Source organism: Drosophila subobscura, chromosome J (assembly GCF_008121235.1).
Source record: "Drosophila subobscura isolate 14011-0131.10 chromosome J, UCBerk_Dsub_1.0, whole genome shotgun sequence".
NCBI lineage: Eukaryota > Metazoa > Arthropoda > Insecta > Diptera > Drosophilidae > Drosophila > Drosophila subobscura.
This window is the reverse complement of record NC_048532.1, coordinates 13,184,354-13,199,197: the sequence shown is the minus strand read 5'-3', so window position 1 is coordinate 13,199,197 and position 14,844 is coordinate 13,184,354. Positions and strand designations below refer to the sequence as shown.

Genomic DNA, 14,844 nt, shown 5'->3' with positions numbered 1-14,844 from the left:
TGTATGACTCACAAACGCTTGCGCCTATCGGTGTTTTACGATCATTTATGTAATCGATGGGCCATGTCGATACATTTACACAAAAAAACTCATAAAAAGCAACTTTCAAAGGTCAGCAAAAGAGCAACAAACATGAAAAAACTTTGCACAAAAATAATTGAACGAACAAAAGCGAAAAACTTAAAGCGGAAGCCAAGAAACCAGAAACCAAAAATGTCTCAAATTTCAATTGAAATTCAATCGACTAAAAGTGCAGCCTCACTCGAAGTGAATCGATCTATTTTTAGGTGGAAACAACACCTCTTGTACTGTACGAATTTAAACGGTGGGGTCAGTAGACCCCGGACCCCGAATTGAGTGAGACAGTGAGAAGTCAACAAGCTGCTCCGCTGCTTGATGCTGTCGTCGTCGTCATCTTTTTATAGCCATTGGATGGGGTCTTGGCTCTTGGCAGTTGGCTCTTGTGGGTCTCTCCATAACAATTAAAGACCTCTGCCTGACATTGATATTCCACTGTGATTGTCTATGCATTTCTTGTATGGATTGTGGATTGTGTGGTGTGTGTTGTGCTGTGTGTGTGTTTGCCTCATAATTGTGTATTTTGTGGCAGTTGTTATTTAAAGCTTTTGTGCCCAGAGAAGTGGACTTTGTGGTTTGGCTATGGCTGTAGCAGACAAATAATAGTGATCTCCGGTACGAAATTGTATCTGTTGCTCGATTTCAGCCTTGACTCTTTGAGCTGTCGGTTCAGCTACGTCTCTCTCTCTCGCTCACTCTTGCTGGCTTTTGTTTGGGCTCTCTATCTGCCTCTCTTTCTGTCTTTTGTTTGGTTATTGATTTTGAACAACAGGCAACAGCAGCAGCAAAAAAATGCGCAACAATGTGAAATAATTGATCACGTTCATGGTCCAATTTAGCCCATGAATGGGCAGGGGGTAGTGGTGGGCAGCGGGCGCCTGTTTTCAGGGTTGCCAAATGGCAACATTTTGCGGATAAATAAGTTTTCGACAAGGCCTCAAGGAGAGAAGGTCCCAGAACTTTGTTCGTGGATGTGTGTGTGTGCGCTCTCACACTCTTAAGTGCTGCTCTCCCTCTCTCTCTCTCTCTTTTGTTTGCTGTTTGTGTGTGTTTGCTTCAGCAATTAAGAGAGCTTAAAAGGAGCAACAAGCAGCAGCAGCTGGAGCCTCATCAATGTCTGAAACTTCATCCATGGCCCCTGGGCCTTCAATAAACATGTGTGTGTGTGTGGCATACTCCCACCCTGCCCGCCTCCCCTCCCTCCCACTCTTCTGGAGCGGACAGCTTCCGCATATGCTTCATAAACTGCTGCTTGTCTGCCTGCTTGGCCTGGCCATCATCTTGCATTTGGCCTATAAACCGAAAGTAAGACAAACAACTGACATTGCAGCAGCAAGCAAACACCACTCCATGCAACAGAATGATGTACCACAACTCTCACACACGCAACGTTATGATGCACATTGTAACCGCTCTTCCTCTACCTTTCCCTCTCTCTCTTTCTCTTCTTTGGCAGGCGTTGAATGTGTAAAAAAAATATTTGACCTACATCAAGTTTTCAAGTTGCTTGTTTTGTCGTCTCTTCTTTTGCTGCTTGCTCTGCCGCTCCCCTGCTTCTACGTCTTCTACTGCTTGCTGTTGTTGTTGCGCCTCTTCTTCTGCTTGCTGTTGTTGTTGCTCGTCTTCTGCCGTCGCTTGTTGCCGTTGCTCATCTTTTTCTCCTGCTTGTTGGTGTTGCTTCTTTTTCTTATTTTTGTTGTAGTCACAGCTTCTTTGCCATCAATGTTCATCATCATCTTTATCGCCTCCATCATCATCATCATCGGCTGCTACGCTTTATTTCTCTGCCTTCTTTTTTGTCTTTCTTCTTCTCAAACCACATTTGCGGATACTCTTTGGTCAACTGCTGCAATGTCTCCGCACTTCTCTCTCTCTTTCTCTGTACTCTTTTCAGCCTCTGTAACCATCTGTCTCTGTCTTTCCTCTTCCTCTTTCCTCTACGTGTCTTGATTGTTTTCAATTTTGTTCAGCATTTTCATTAATTTTTCAACCTCCTATCCACCTACCTATCGCCCCTCTGTCTCTCCGTCTGTCCTTCAGTCTGTCTTGTGTGTGTGTCAGTGTGTCGATACGTCTCGCCTTGCCCCACAGCGCCCACGCATCTGAAATATTGAAAGACTTTTTGGACCGACGCTGACCAGGCGAAGGCGAGGCGAGGCGTGTGTGGGTCTACGTCACAATCGACTAAATATTGCTCTCCCTGTCCTAGTCTCTTTCTATCTCTGTCTTTCTCTCTAAGTCACGCACTTTTTTCTCTTCTCTCCCACGTGCACAGCACAGCACAACACAGCACACACACACACACACACACACACACGCATCTTTCCTCCACTGATTCATAAAAAAATTTGAATTTATTTTCGGGTTTTACATTTTTTGTGGGTTCTCTTTTTTGTAAGTCTCGTGTTTTGGCTTTGCTGTTGGATGGAAATTTGCATATTGGACAGCGCAGAGACTGGCAGAGTGGTGTGGGGAGGGGGCGGCCGGACTGCTGCAGGGCGGGCGGCTGTCAGGGCTACTGAAAATGTTGTCACAATGAATTTGATATTTGTTGCAGGCAGGGGGGTAAACATTTTTTAAAGATTCAAATTGAAACTGTGGATAATGTGGGATAATGTCAGGGGTTTAATGTTGCTTCTCTCTGTCTTTTTTTTGTAGATTTTTCTCGTAGAATTTGCAACTTTCAATGAGATTTAAGTTTATTTTTGGGTGATTTTTTGTGTCGAATGACAAATAGAGGCAACTAGCAAGAAACTCAATTGAAATGTAGCAGAAAATGTTTTAAATCTTGTTCCTACTTGATTTTTAAATAAATAAATAAACTTAAGAATGGCTTTCCCGCTTTCGCTTAAAATATAATCTAAAAGTAGTTTTAAATCTGTATTTTATACAGATAAATACAGTCAATGCAATCGTTATGCCAAGAGTTAGGTTTCCAATTGAATTTCCCTTTTCTTGTTGCTGTTGTTGTGGCACTTACGAGCAAATAAACCACAATTTACAGTTACTTAAGTGTTTGGAGGGGCAACAAGCAGTTTCCGCTTTTAAAGTGTTTGCCCTGCAGCTTTTTCTTGGCTTGAATTTATTGTACATGCCCCGGAGACAAACGTGCAGCAGCCGCCGCCACACGCTGCTCTGCTCTGCGTTCGCTCTTGGGTGTGGGTGTGGGACTGTCGGGCGCTGCATCGTGTAACCAACAGGCAGAGAGTGCAAAACGGGGGAATGCGCTCCACTGCACACAGAGGTCCAAACAATTTTAGCCATGTTTCGATGCAAATAGCTTGCGAAAGGCCTCAAGAGAGTGAGAGGGAGTCGGTTGGCTTGCCTCATGCAAATGAGCGCAAAATTAAATAATTAAACCAACGCCAGTCAGGGCAGGCAAAACGACCAGCAGACAGACAGAGACACAGACAGACAGACAACAGGCATGACTCGTAGCCACTGCAGCGGCAGCGGCAGCAGTGTGGTTTTTGCTTGCTGCTGCTTGTTGTTTGCTGTTTGCTGTTGCACAAACCCGAAACTGGCACAGCAACTTTTTCTTTGAGCTCGGACTCTGAATCCGAGTCCGAGTCCGAGTCCGAGTCCGGACTTGTAACCGTTTCTTTCGTATGTGGAGCGTTAATGAATTGCCATAGCCAATAGCTCTTTAGCTCTCTGCAACTGTAGCAGAAGTTGGATGGAGGATGGCTTGAATCCGCTGCAGTGTGTGGGGCATGCGGTGTAAGTGGCCACATTAGGGTGCCGTAGCGTGGCCGGTGTTACCCGCTTACCGGATGGGAACGCAATTGGAGAGACTTGCTTGCTTGGCAATTAAAAGCGGCCAATTGTCGCCTAAGTTGGCCACTGTCCAGCACAAGCAAACGACAAGAAAAGTCTTGCAAAATGCCACAGAGACACAGATTGCAAATCATTAATACATATATTAGCATTAAATGCTGACTGCTCCACTTGGGTGTCATTCAACCACATGACTCACCCAACGCCACCCCACGACAGACTTACTTTTCGCACTCGAGTGCTAACAACAGAAAAAAAACAACAACAAAAACTTTTGACTTTGCACTCAATCTATAAACAATTTCTCTCTTGTTTTTCAGGTTAGTGGGCTACAACACATTTCGCTTTGGCAGCACACAAACTTTGACTTGGGTTCACGTTGCGGAGGTAATTGTTTATAATTGGAATTATACAGCGAGCAAGCAGGCGAGCGAGCGAGCGATTTACTGTGAAATTTAGTTCGAGTTTTCAGTTTAAAAGACAAGCAAATTACCAACAGAACCAACTAAAGCCACAAAACAACCAACAACAACGAGCTGAATGCTGTGCTAGTTTTTATGGGCTAGAGAAAAAAAAAAGTGCCGGAAATAATTGTCTTAAGTAGTTTGAACTTTGCGCATAAAACAAGCTATAGAGTGGATGCCACTGCAGAGAGGAGGAAGCGGGAGACAAGCGACCGGCTAACAACTAAATGAGAGTCGCTTTCAATGTTCTTCTGTCTGCAAGTCGAGCACAGTTCCAGCCAGCCAGCCACCACCTCGTTTCCCCATCTGAGCTCTAGGCTATAGATTGCGAGGTCAAACTAAAGAACTAAAACACATTTAACGCTCTTCGAAATGGTGCTGCGAGTATTCCCACGTAGAAACCCCAGGCCCACGTTGTAGGCCTAAAAAATGCTTTGGCTAATGAGTTATTCGTGGAATGTTTGAAGTTTTTAGAGATCATTTCCATATGAAATATAGCTGGGAATAAGATTTAAGCAAGGCTTGGAAGTTTTAGTGTTAATTAATTTAGATTAGGTCTGAAATTTTTGCAGTTTTATAGCAGAAAAACTTCCGGAAAGCTTTATTTTCCTTTGATGATCAAAATTTGCCCATAAAGTTACCAAGTTTTTGCACTCTTTAAGCCTCAAGGCAGGTTTATTAGCCTGAAAATAGTTTACTTCATAATATTTATATCTATAACAATTAAAGGCCTGAATAATTGTTTATTTTAATTGAATATTAATGAAAATATTGCCCCAAAACTAGCTACAAATTTCCTAGAAACAGCACGGGGGGGCATGGCAATCCCTTCCCTAGCTGAGAGTTATCTCTCTGACTGATCATATTTCTGGGGAAATACTCGCATTATGATAATTAGAAATGAAAGTAAAAATTGTGTTGTGTCTCCCTGTGCGTGGGGCCATGACCAGGCACAATGGCAACATACTCCGCCAGCAGCAGCTACCCAGACCACTTCATGGATTGGCCATGATTGAGCAGAAAAAAAACGGCAAGCAAGCAAGCAAACAAAAATGTTAAAAATATAAATAAACAAATCAGTGACAGAGAGGGGGCAATATTTTTAAGAGCATTTTCGAGAGCGTTCTTGAAATTTCAATGCAGTGAATTGTCGATTTTGCACAGTAGCCCCAAATAGATACGGCAACAGATACAGATACAGATACAGATACAGCTGCATAGACACAGATACACAGACAGACAGATATTCACAGATATGCAAAATATGTTTATGTTCAAAGTCATAATCGATGACTCCCCTGAAATTGTGCGCAGAGCAGAGCAGAGCTGCGAGCAGACCAACTTCGGGCTTCACTTCACTTTCTAAAAATGATTTCAGTTCAATAACAATTTTTTGTTCGCCGCTTGACAGATGGAAAATATTTTTGGCTTTTGATAAATGATGTTGTGGCGCAGCAGCATATGAAAAATCAACCAGACGCATATTAATACCCGTTACAAGGAGGGTAGATAGCAGACAGATGGAGGCGTTTATGCCTCATAAAATATATAATTTATTTCCACAACAAATGCAGAATTATAGGGAATTGTTAGGGCAAATTAAGCTCATTTTAATAGCCAGATTTTTCGATTTATCTAAAATTATATAAAATTATTACTGGATATTTAAGTGTCGACTCCAAACTTGTTCCTTTAGTTTGATATATTTTATATTGAAGACTCCACCCAGTTGGGGGTGGGGTATCTGTGCTGCTCTATCAAAATTGATTGCAAACAATTAAAAGTTAAATATTGAAAATTAAAAAGCGAGTGTCAAACGCTGGCAAAAAACGCTCTGGCCATACAAATGTATGCATATTTTTTTCGAATATATATCATAATTTTTTATTGTAATAGCTCGTTAATTTATTTGTAGCAATTATTAATGCAAACACGGACGTAGTGAAAATATTTATACTTTTATTTGTGCATACAATACTCGTATGTATTTATATTTTGCATTTTTCATATATTTTCCTCGCATTGTAGAACGCGAAATATTTCGTTTATTGTGTCCTGTGTCCCATCGTATCTTTTGGGGGCTGCTTTCTGGCTTTTGCGCTTATATCATGCATAAATCATGTCCTTAACGCATTTTTTTTTTGTCATCGAACACTATTATAATTACATTTTAATTTATGCAAATATGTGTATGAAAAATTAGCAACAGCTACGTGGAAAAACCTTTTGCTTTTTTTTTGTGTGCACTTTGTGCGCCTTTTTTGTGTGTGAATATTTGCTAAAACTAATGACAAAGTGCAAACAAAAAGCAAGTAAACAAATTTTAAACAATTTTTAAAACGTTTAGGGCTTAAAAAATTGCCAACCAAACAATGGAAAATGAATTGAAAAATTCATAAAAAATGTGCCAGGCACTAAGCCAAAGGTTATTCAGCAGAAATGAGAAACGAAAACATGTTGCAGAATTTGTTTGATAAATTCATAGAAATTGTGTGGCATTATTGTCACAGTAGCTGCAATAATAAGACTGTAAAAAAATATAAAAATTACAATAGCAAGAGGTTCAGAGGAAGAGCAATGGATGATCATTGAAACATGTGAGGAAATTTAAAGAACTCAGCTTAAGTTCCAAAGAAACCCAAAAAAAGAACTCAACTAGCATAAAAAATCATCCCAAAAGTCACATTCAACCTCTAAAAGCAGCTAGAATATTGTCTGTGCCAATAAGAGCTTTCCCTGGAATTCAATTGGTGTTAAATGCCGCAAGCAGAGGCTCAGCCACAAACTCCTGCCGCGCCATGTGTGCAGAATGACGCTGAAAACGGTGAAAACTGTGGCAGGGCCTTCAAACCACTTGAGACAAGAATTATTCCACTCAAGCGGCTGTCAGAGGAAGAGCAAGAGTGGGCCAACAGATTTCAGACAGAAAGCAGCAGCAGCGGCAGCGGCAGCAGCATGTTGAGGCAATTGTTAGAATTCAATTTGAGGCTTCTCTTCCTGTTACACGTCAAAATGTGCTGAAAAGGAAAACTTTTGTGGCCAAACAAGCTGCCAAGTGATGACCTTGTGGTGTGCTCAACCAGATGCAGAGCCACACAAGATACACAGACACAGACACAGATACAGATACACAGATATGTACATGTGTAAAGAGGAAGACGATTGCGAATGCTCGTATATCAGCAGCGCTTATCGAAGCGGTAGAATCAGAGTCAGAGTTTTGTGTGTGTGGCCATAAAAAACGTTTTGCACTTCCGTTTGCGCTGTACTGCTGTCAAAAAGTGCCAAAGTTCGTAAATTCGTATCTCAAATAGCGAACAAAGCTATCAAGTAACGGCCAACACCTGCCAGAACGACTCGAATTACAATTTTTCATATCATATTTCATAATCGATGCTGCATATACAAATATGTAGAAATATGTGTACACATCCAACCGTTCGAACCTGTCTCAATTCATAAGGCATAATGCTCGTACTCGGCATTCTGTCATTTTTGCGCACAATTAGCGATGATTTTCAATAGCAACCACAGGAATCAGAACAGTTTGTGGGGAAGAGAGAGGGAAATACTTTGTACATGTCTGTCTGTCCGCCTGTCAATATGGATTTATGTTTGTCCGTCACTTTGCTTCACCTCCTTCTTCGCTCTCCTTCTCTGTCTCTTTCTTTCCGCACTAATTGTCGTTAATGATGAAATTACGGGATGCCAGATATCCGACAATAAGATCAATAAAGTGCCAAATAGAGCGAGCAGACAAAAAAAGATAGATACAATCCAGCAAGCATGAGAGACCCCCACAATCGACTTGTCAATCACAAAATTTGATCAATGAGCCTCCATTTGAGCGAGTTTTCTGTGTGGTGTTTGTTGCGAGTGGGCGTCGGAGTGGAGTGTTTGTGTTGTGTTGTGTTTTGTGTGGGGCAAGGCTATGTGCGAGTTTTGTAATGCAAATCACTTTCAGTTTTTCAATTCCCTCTCGAAATAGTTTAGGCCTCGAAGTGCTGCGTGAGAAAGAGTGAGAGAGAGAAAAAAGTGAGAGAACTCAATCAATATTGTATTTGTAAAGCCAGGAAATAAGGTTAATGTAATTATAAGCGCATACGCAATCATGGGATTATTCACTCAGTCAGTCAGTTGCTGCAGGCAAGGGCAAATAGTGGGTGGAATGAAAGAGAAGGTTTTATTTTACGCTTACAGCCGGAACTCAATTATGCAAGCCCAAGTTGAAGACCAATTCTCTTTCTTTGATACTCTTTTACGCCGTCATGCACCCCACTCTCTTTACATTTGATCAACTGTTTGTGCGTAGGTTGCGTTCTCTCTTCTAGTAGACTAAGCACCATTGCATCACTCTCTTCCTTGCCCTCTCCTCTGCCCAAGCGCTCTCTTTTCTTTTTGGGAGCAGCGATGCAGCAAGCTAAAACGGGACAGCCTTCCCATAGGGGTCCCTTTCCCACAGCTTTGAGTGGGAGAAACTTGCATAGCGGAATTTTGAGAGCAAGACACCGCTTTATAGCCTTCTCTGTCTGCTCAAGATACAGAGTTTCGTGTCGTTATTTTTCGCATTTTCGATTCAGCTCGAATCGGTTTGAACCAGTTCTGAGTCATCCAACCGGCTTTTGGCAAATATTTTTATGGCTAGGCTGCACGCGTCGCTCAATTTAATTGCCGCCGACTAAACAAAACAAAAAGTGCAAAAATTTAAATTTTTTTATAAAATTTACATTGCTCCCTTCCCACCACTGCCCTCTCTCCGCTCTTCCTGTGTCCGTGTGGCTCTGTTTGCATTTGTTGTTTTCGCTTTCAGCTTTGTTTCGCTTAATGTGTTTTCTGGCGCTGTTGTTGGTTTAAGATTTATTTAAATGCATTAAACTTTAGAGGTCAACTTCCTTTCACTGGCGACGACGAACGACACGACGACGACGACGTGGCGTTGGCAGAGCAGAGCGAACACGAGATAACGGCCTCAGCCTCTGTCTCGTCTCCAGCAGTCTCGTCTCCCTTTTCATCTCCTGCTTCATCCACCGTTCCCCACATACCGTTCATTGAATACGAAAAAAAGTGAGGGCACAAGAACAGAAGGGTTTAGCGACCATTTTGATACCTTTTAATATAGTTAATTGATTTATTTAATGGTTTATTTAATGTAAAGGAAAGAGAAAAGACAACCAAACATATGGAAAGTGTTGACAAAACTTCAAAAGAGAGTTTCGGATACAACAGCATCGAAAAGGAACAAGATCATCTTCGAGATTCCCTTACTTAATGTCTGTCTGGTAATGCTCCCATTCCCTGCTGCAACCCCCGCATCGATATACTCAAAATCAGCCACAAAATGTGACATGTGACAAGTTGTTGGCTGTATTTCAATGTCGTTGAGCCTTTTTTGTTTTGTTTCAACATATTTTTCATGCCTTTCAACATGATGTTGTTGCTGCTGGCAACCGTAATTTTCCATCCATGCATATGACCTGCCCAAAAATTATTGAATGTGTAGCAGAATAAAAAGCTCATCTGGAGGTTCATTTAAATTGAAATCCTCAACATCAGATAACCGAAACCCAAGCCCAAAATGCGTGGGCTGTGCAGGGGGAGAGGGGGGGCTGTACATATCCACTCCACACATATTTACATTGTCGTTGTCAATTTTATGACTGGGAAAAAAAGGAAAATAAAGGAAAAGAGAAGCCCAGTGAATGAAACGAAAAGAAAAGAAAGTGAACAAGGAAGCATGTCAAAAAGTAACTGCATAAAAGTTCCTTGTAAATTTAATAAACTTTTATAGATGTGTCTGAAGGGAAAGCAGCGGGCGGCGGGAAGCTGCGGAGCAGCAGCTGCCGTTTATGCGTGCGAGTATATGTGTGTGTGTGTGAGCGGGAATCCTTGTTGCCCCTAACCAATATTGTTGTTGCCCTGCTGACTGTGCTGCCTCGGCATCGAGTGATTGCTCCATGGGGTGCACTTTAGCGTTGCCAGCCATGACAAAAAAAAAACAACCAAAATCAAGTGAAGAGCAGCGTCGCGAAAGGAGTGAGAGTGTGGGAGAAGAGTAGGTGTAAGAGTAGGAGAGAGCGAAGAAGAGTCAGTGGAGCAGAAGAACGTGACGACGGGTGATAGAACGAGCAGAGGCAAGGTGTGTGTTTTATGAGGTGAGGAACTGATGGAAAGAACTCTCTGCTGATATTTGTTTATTTTTAGCATGCGATCTGCATTGTGAGTGACAACAAGATAGCGAGAGAGCGGGTAACCAAAGCGTTAATGCCTTCCTCACACACACACACCTTGAGCGGGAGTACCGCAAAGCAGCAGAACCGTAGAGCGGGAGTACCGCAAAGCAGGAGATGGAGAGCGGAGGTGCAAAGCAGAGTGGGAGTGAGCGTAGAAGGAGCTTTCGCTCAAGAGAAAGAGCGGACTGAAGGGCCGCAGTGCAGTCTCACACACACAAACACTAGCAAAATAAACTTTTATTGTATCCGCATTTCAGTGTCACACGACGACATCCGACGACATTTTGCTTTTCTTTCGTTGTTGCCTTTCCTTTTTCTTTTGTGAGTCTTTCTCTTTTGCACTGCAGACAACCAGCCAGCCGTCGCTGCTCCGCTCCGCTCTCTTTCAGTTTTCGGTTCAATTTCAGTTCAACTTTTGCCGCATGCCCAGAGATTGATACTTGCGGCGAAAGTGATTTATGGACTGGCCTTCTCTCCCTCACGCTCTCTTACACCGCCACCCCAACCCTTTCTCTGGCTACGCAACCGAAAGATCCATGACGTAAATTGAGCCAAACGTCTGGCTCATGACAATTTGATAATAAAGCTGTCAGCTGTTCTGGGTTCTTCCTGAACATGGGAACTTTTGTTGTTGCAGCCACCATCCACATCCTTGGCTGAAAGTGCATTCACACGTTCCCCGCTTCCGCTGACAGCCGAAAACTAAATGTGCATCGCTTTTTGGTTCGTTCCGCACATATGTGACCCCCCGTAATGCCATGTGCTGTGCTCCTCCAGATATTGATATTGTCTTTTGGCTATAAAAATAATAAATTACAAGTGATGAGAGTGGGAGGTGGAATTGAACCTTCAGTGGGAACAAGAAAGATTCAAGTAAAATGGCAACGAATGGGCAAATACACTAAGAAGGAGACTTTAGTGTTCTCTCCATCAAATATAAGGGTTGAAAATGCTTTTAGAAAGTTTCTTCCAGCTGTAAACGAAGTCGAAAGACTTTTCGAGACCATCAGAGACTCCATTCCATGTACAGACCCATGGGAACACCTTTATAACATCTCTGAAAAGAAAATCCTCTGCCCGCGTTGCCTGCCAAGCGGTTTGGTTATATCTACAATACCCCACCTCATCTACTTGCCCCCAAAAAGGGTACACAAATAGCTGCACTCGTACTCGTAACTACATGCAACAGCAACTACAATATCCAATGTTGCAATTGTTGGAAATGCCAGAGCTAAAAGGAGCGAGAAACTGAAACCAGTTTGCCTTTGTGTCCGCCACAACAGAGCAGATCCCAGGCTTCCAGTAACGGTTGAGTAGGGTAGGGGGAGGGGGGCGGGCTTACGGGGGTGCCATGGGGAGAGACCTGCTCTATACTAATGTAATGCAAAATTATCGTGGCCATTGTGTGCGGCGGCGGCGGCGGCAAAGGCAAAGGCAAAACGAATGCAGTGCAACAAACGAAAATGACCCAAACGCAAAAAACTCGACCAACAAAAAGAGGGGGAAAAAAGCGAAGCCAAGAAAACACAACAGAGGAGTGCAACAAAAAGCGGCAGGCAGGCAGAGCAACAAGAGCTGCAAAGAGATGCTGCTGCCACGTTTCCACGGGCAATTGAAAGCTAAAATTGCATTTTGTGACTGCAGAGCAGAGGGGAAAGCCTCAAGAAGCTGACTCTGTAAATACAGTAAAAGCACCCGCAGGCGAACACCCAAAGGGAGGATAATTGCTGCCACAACAGAACTCTTAGAAGAAGCAACAACAGCAAAAGGAGAATGATTATAAAAGCCACAGGGAATGAGTTCTAAATTGTAAGCCCATGTAGAACCCATTCTAAATGCCTAAGTTTATGCCGGAAGCTCAGCCAATCAATGATCGTTAATGGAGGAATAATACTTGGCTCATAAAATGGAAGATTTCCTAATAGATCAAAGCTTATGCAAATTATAAATCAATGCAGCTAGCAGCTATGAGCTCTCAGCTATGATCTCTCAGGCATCTTCGAGATCTGCCCTGCCAGTAGGTGTCCGTTAACCAGAGCTTGTACGTTACCCGTCGGTGGGGGGTTTCTTTTTGCTGCTGCTGCAGCTTCAGGGCCTTGGATTGTGGCATCTCCAGTGGCGGATAGAGTTACCCCACGGCTTTGTGTGTGTCTGGCCTTCTGGCTGGCTGTTGGAGAATGGCATTAAAACTGGAGCCATGCAATTTGCATAGTACCCCCACAGAGGGCGGGAGCAGGGCCGGCACGTACACATAAATCAATCGCAAAAATGTTGGAATTGTATTCTATATTTCATTTCATTCCATCAACATTTTCTTGCAAAGTCTATGGTGGGCTTTTTTGTTCCCTTCCGTTGATTCATGCCAAACAATCCGCGAAAGTCCTGTGCCTGTGTGCCTGTGTGGCTGTAGCTTTTGTCGCCTTTTGTTGGGGCTTCAGTTTGGTTCGGTCTGTCCTCAAATTGCTGCCAATTTGTTTGCGGCCAGGGCTAGCTGCTGCCGCTACCCATTTTTGGGTCGTTTCTTTGCCACTGTCCATCTAGGGGTTTTGCAGTTTTTTATGCCCATTGGCAATGCATTTTGTATGCTGCTGTTCCAGGGCTTTCTGGCTCCGTGGCTCCTGGATTCACATGGGGGAGCCCTGACTCCTGGATACGCCGGGGCGGGAGCTCTGGGGCTCCTCTGCCTGTCGCTGTCGTTGTCATTTGAGGTCAGTTTTAAATGGTTTCCTGTCAGTTGTGGTCTTTGGTTTACCAGAAAACGGGACAACCAGCAGCAGCAGCAGCAGCAGCAGCAGCAGCAGCACAAATATTCAATAAAGTATTTATTCATATTCCGTACTTTCTTTTTTGTTGACTTTTCCGACTGTCTGCGGCCATAACTCTTGCGAGTTATCATCATCGATGATGATGCTGATGTTGCTGGCATTTTTCATACAACTTTTCCATGGAATATTTTTGCGTTTAAAGCGTTGTGGCTGCTGCACGCTCCAGTTGCACAAAAGAGACGTCTTGTGGCCTCCAAAAACTATGCAAGAGCCGAAGGACGCATAATTAAGCGCATTTTTCTGAATGTGGCATGAAAATGAACACCTCAAGGTGTTGTTGCAGTTGCTGTTGCATTGAATTCAATACGACAGTGTGGGGCACAAACGAGATTGCATCGTGCTGCCACGGCTGCCACGACTGCTGCTGCTCATTTACGTTTTATTTTATGCCACAAAAAACGACCACAAGAATTGCAACATCCGAGAGCTTTGCCACTGAATGGGACTCCAACTCTGACTCTGCTGCTGCTGCTGCTGCTTGCCACTGAATGTGACTCCTCTGACTGTGACTGACTGGCGGCGACGAATGTGACACCACACACCAGACCAGAGCACACGGCGGACCGAAGCGGAGCGGACCAGCTCAAGTGGAAATGCAACAGCAGCAGCAGCAGAAGCCCTATGCATTTTGTGCCACTCGCTTTTCTTGCTTTGGTTTTGGTTTTCTGTCTTTTTTTTGGGGCCAGGCACTTGAACATGATAGCAGCAGCAGCGCTTGGCCAAGAAGTCACTGATGGCGGCGGCAGCGGAGTTTTGTGGCAGCCAAACACGTAAGTGGCACATGCGCGGCGTAAAATTGCAAATGCCAGAAGCAGCAGCCAGCAGCAGCCAGCAGCAGCGTTAATAATACGCCTGTCTGGAGGTAGAGCTAGTTGAGAACCCCCAAAACCCAGAACCCAGCACCCAAAACCATAGACCTCGTACGTGAAGCGCTTGACTTTTTGTCTGTTCTGGACTGGATAGCCGTGCCCCGTCCCGTCCCATGTGGCGTATGCGTATTTTCTGTCCAGACATGTGACATGGCGCCGCACAGTCCCCTCCCCTACGGTTAGATCCACTTTCCGGTGGATTATTAAGCTCGTCTTTCGGGTCAGGGCCAGCCAGGAAAATGGACAAGGATGAGCAGCATTCTCCTGAGCATTCATTGATTTTTGATTGATGGCAAAGCAATTATCGTATTGAGAGTGGGAGTGGGAGGCGGGGCGGGGCATGTTTGCAATGATTTTACAGACGATATTTGGAGCAGACAGCACTAAAGAGAGCTTAGTAGTGGATTTGGGCGAACAAAATGCGGAGAGTGGGGGGAATGTGAAGTAAAATTGAGTTAAGAGCAACGAAGCGCAGATGCACTTTTAGTTAGAGGTAATTTAAGGTAATATTTGGCTTCTAAAAGATGGAAAAAGGTGCGCTAAAACTAACTTAAAATATAAAAGTAATTCCTTTAGATTAAAAGTACATTTCCTGAGTATT

The 14,844-nt window shown here is 43.6% G+C and overlaps 1 protein-coding gene across 2 annotated transcripts in view; it reads left to right on the top strand.

The window, feature by feature from the left end:
- Nucleotides 1-14,844, top strand: part of LOC117895848 (serine-rich adhesin for platelets) — a 115,262-nt gene that overhangs the window by 27,441 nt on the left and 72,977 nt on the right. The window contains exon 2 of one of the 2 annotated variants that reach the window (XM_034803810.1): nucleotides 4,176-4,242. The exons of the other annotated variant lie outside the window; for it this stretch is intronic. The gene's annotated coding sequence lies outside the window, so the exon portion shown is untranslated. The remainder of the gene's footprint in view (nucleotides 1-4,175; nucleotides 4,243-14,844) is intronic. 2 annotated transcript variants of the gene reach the window in all.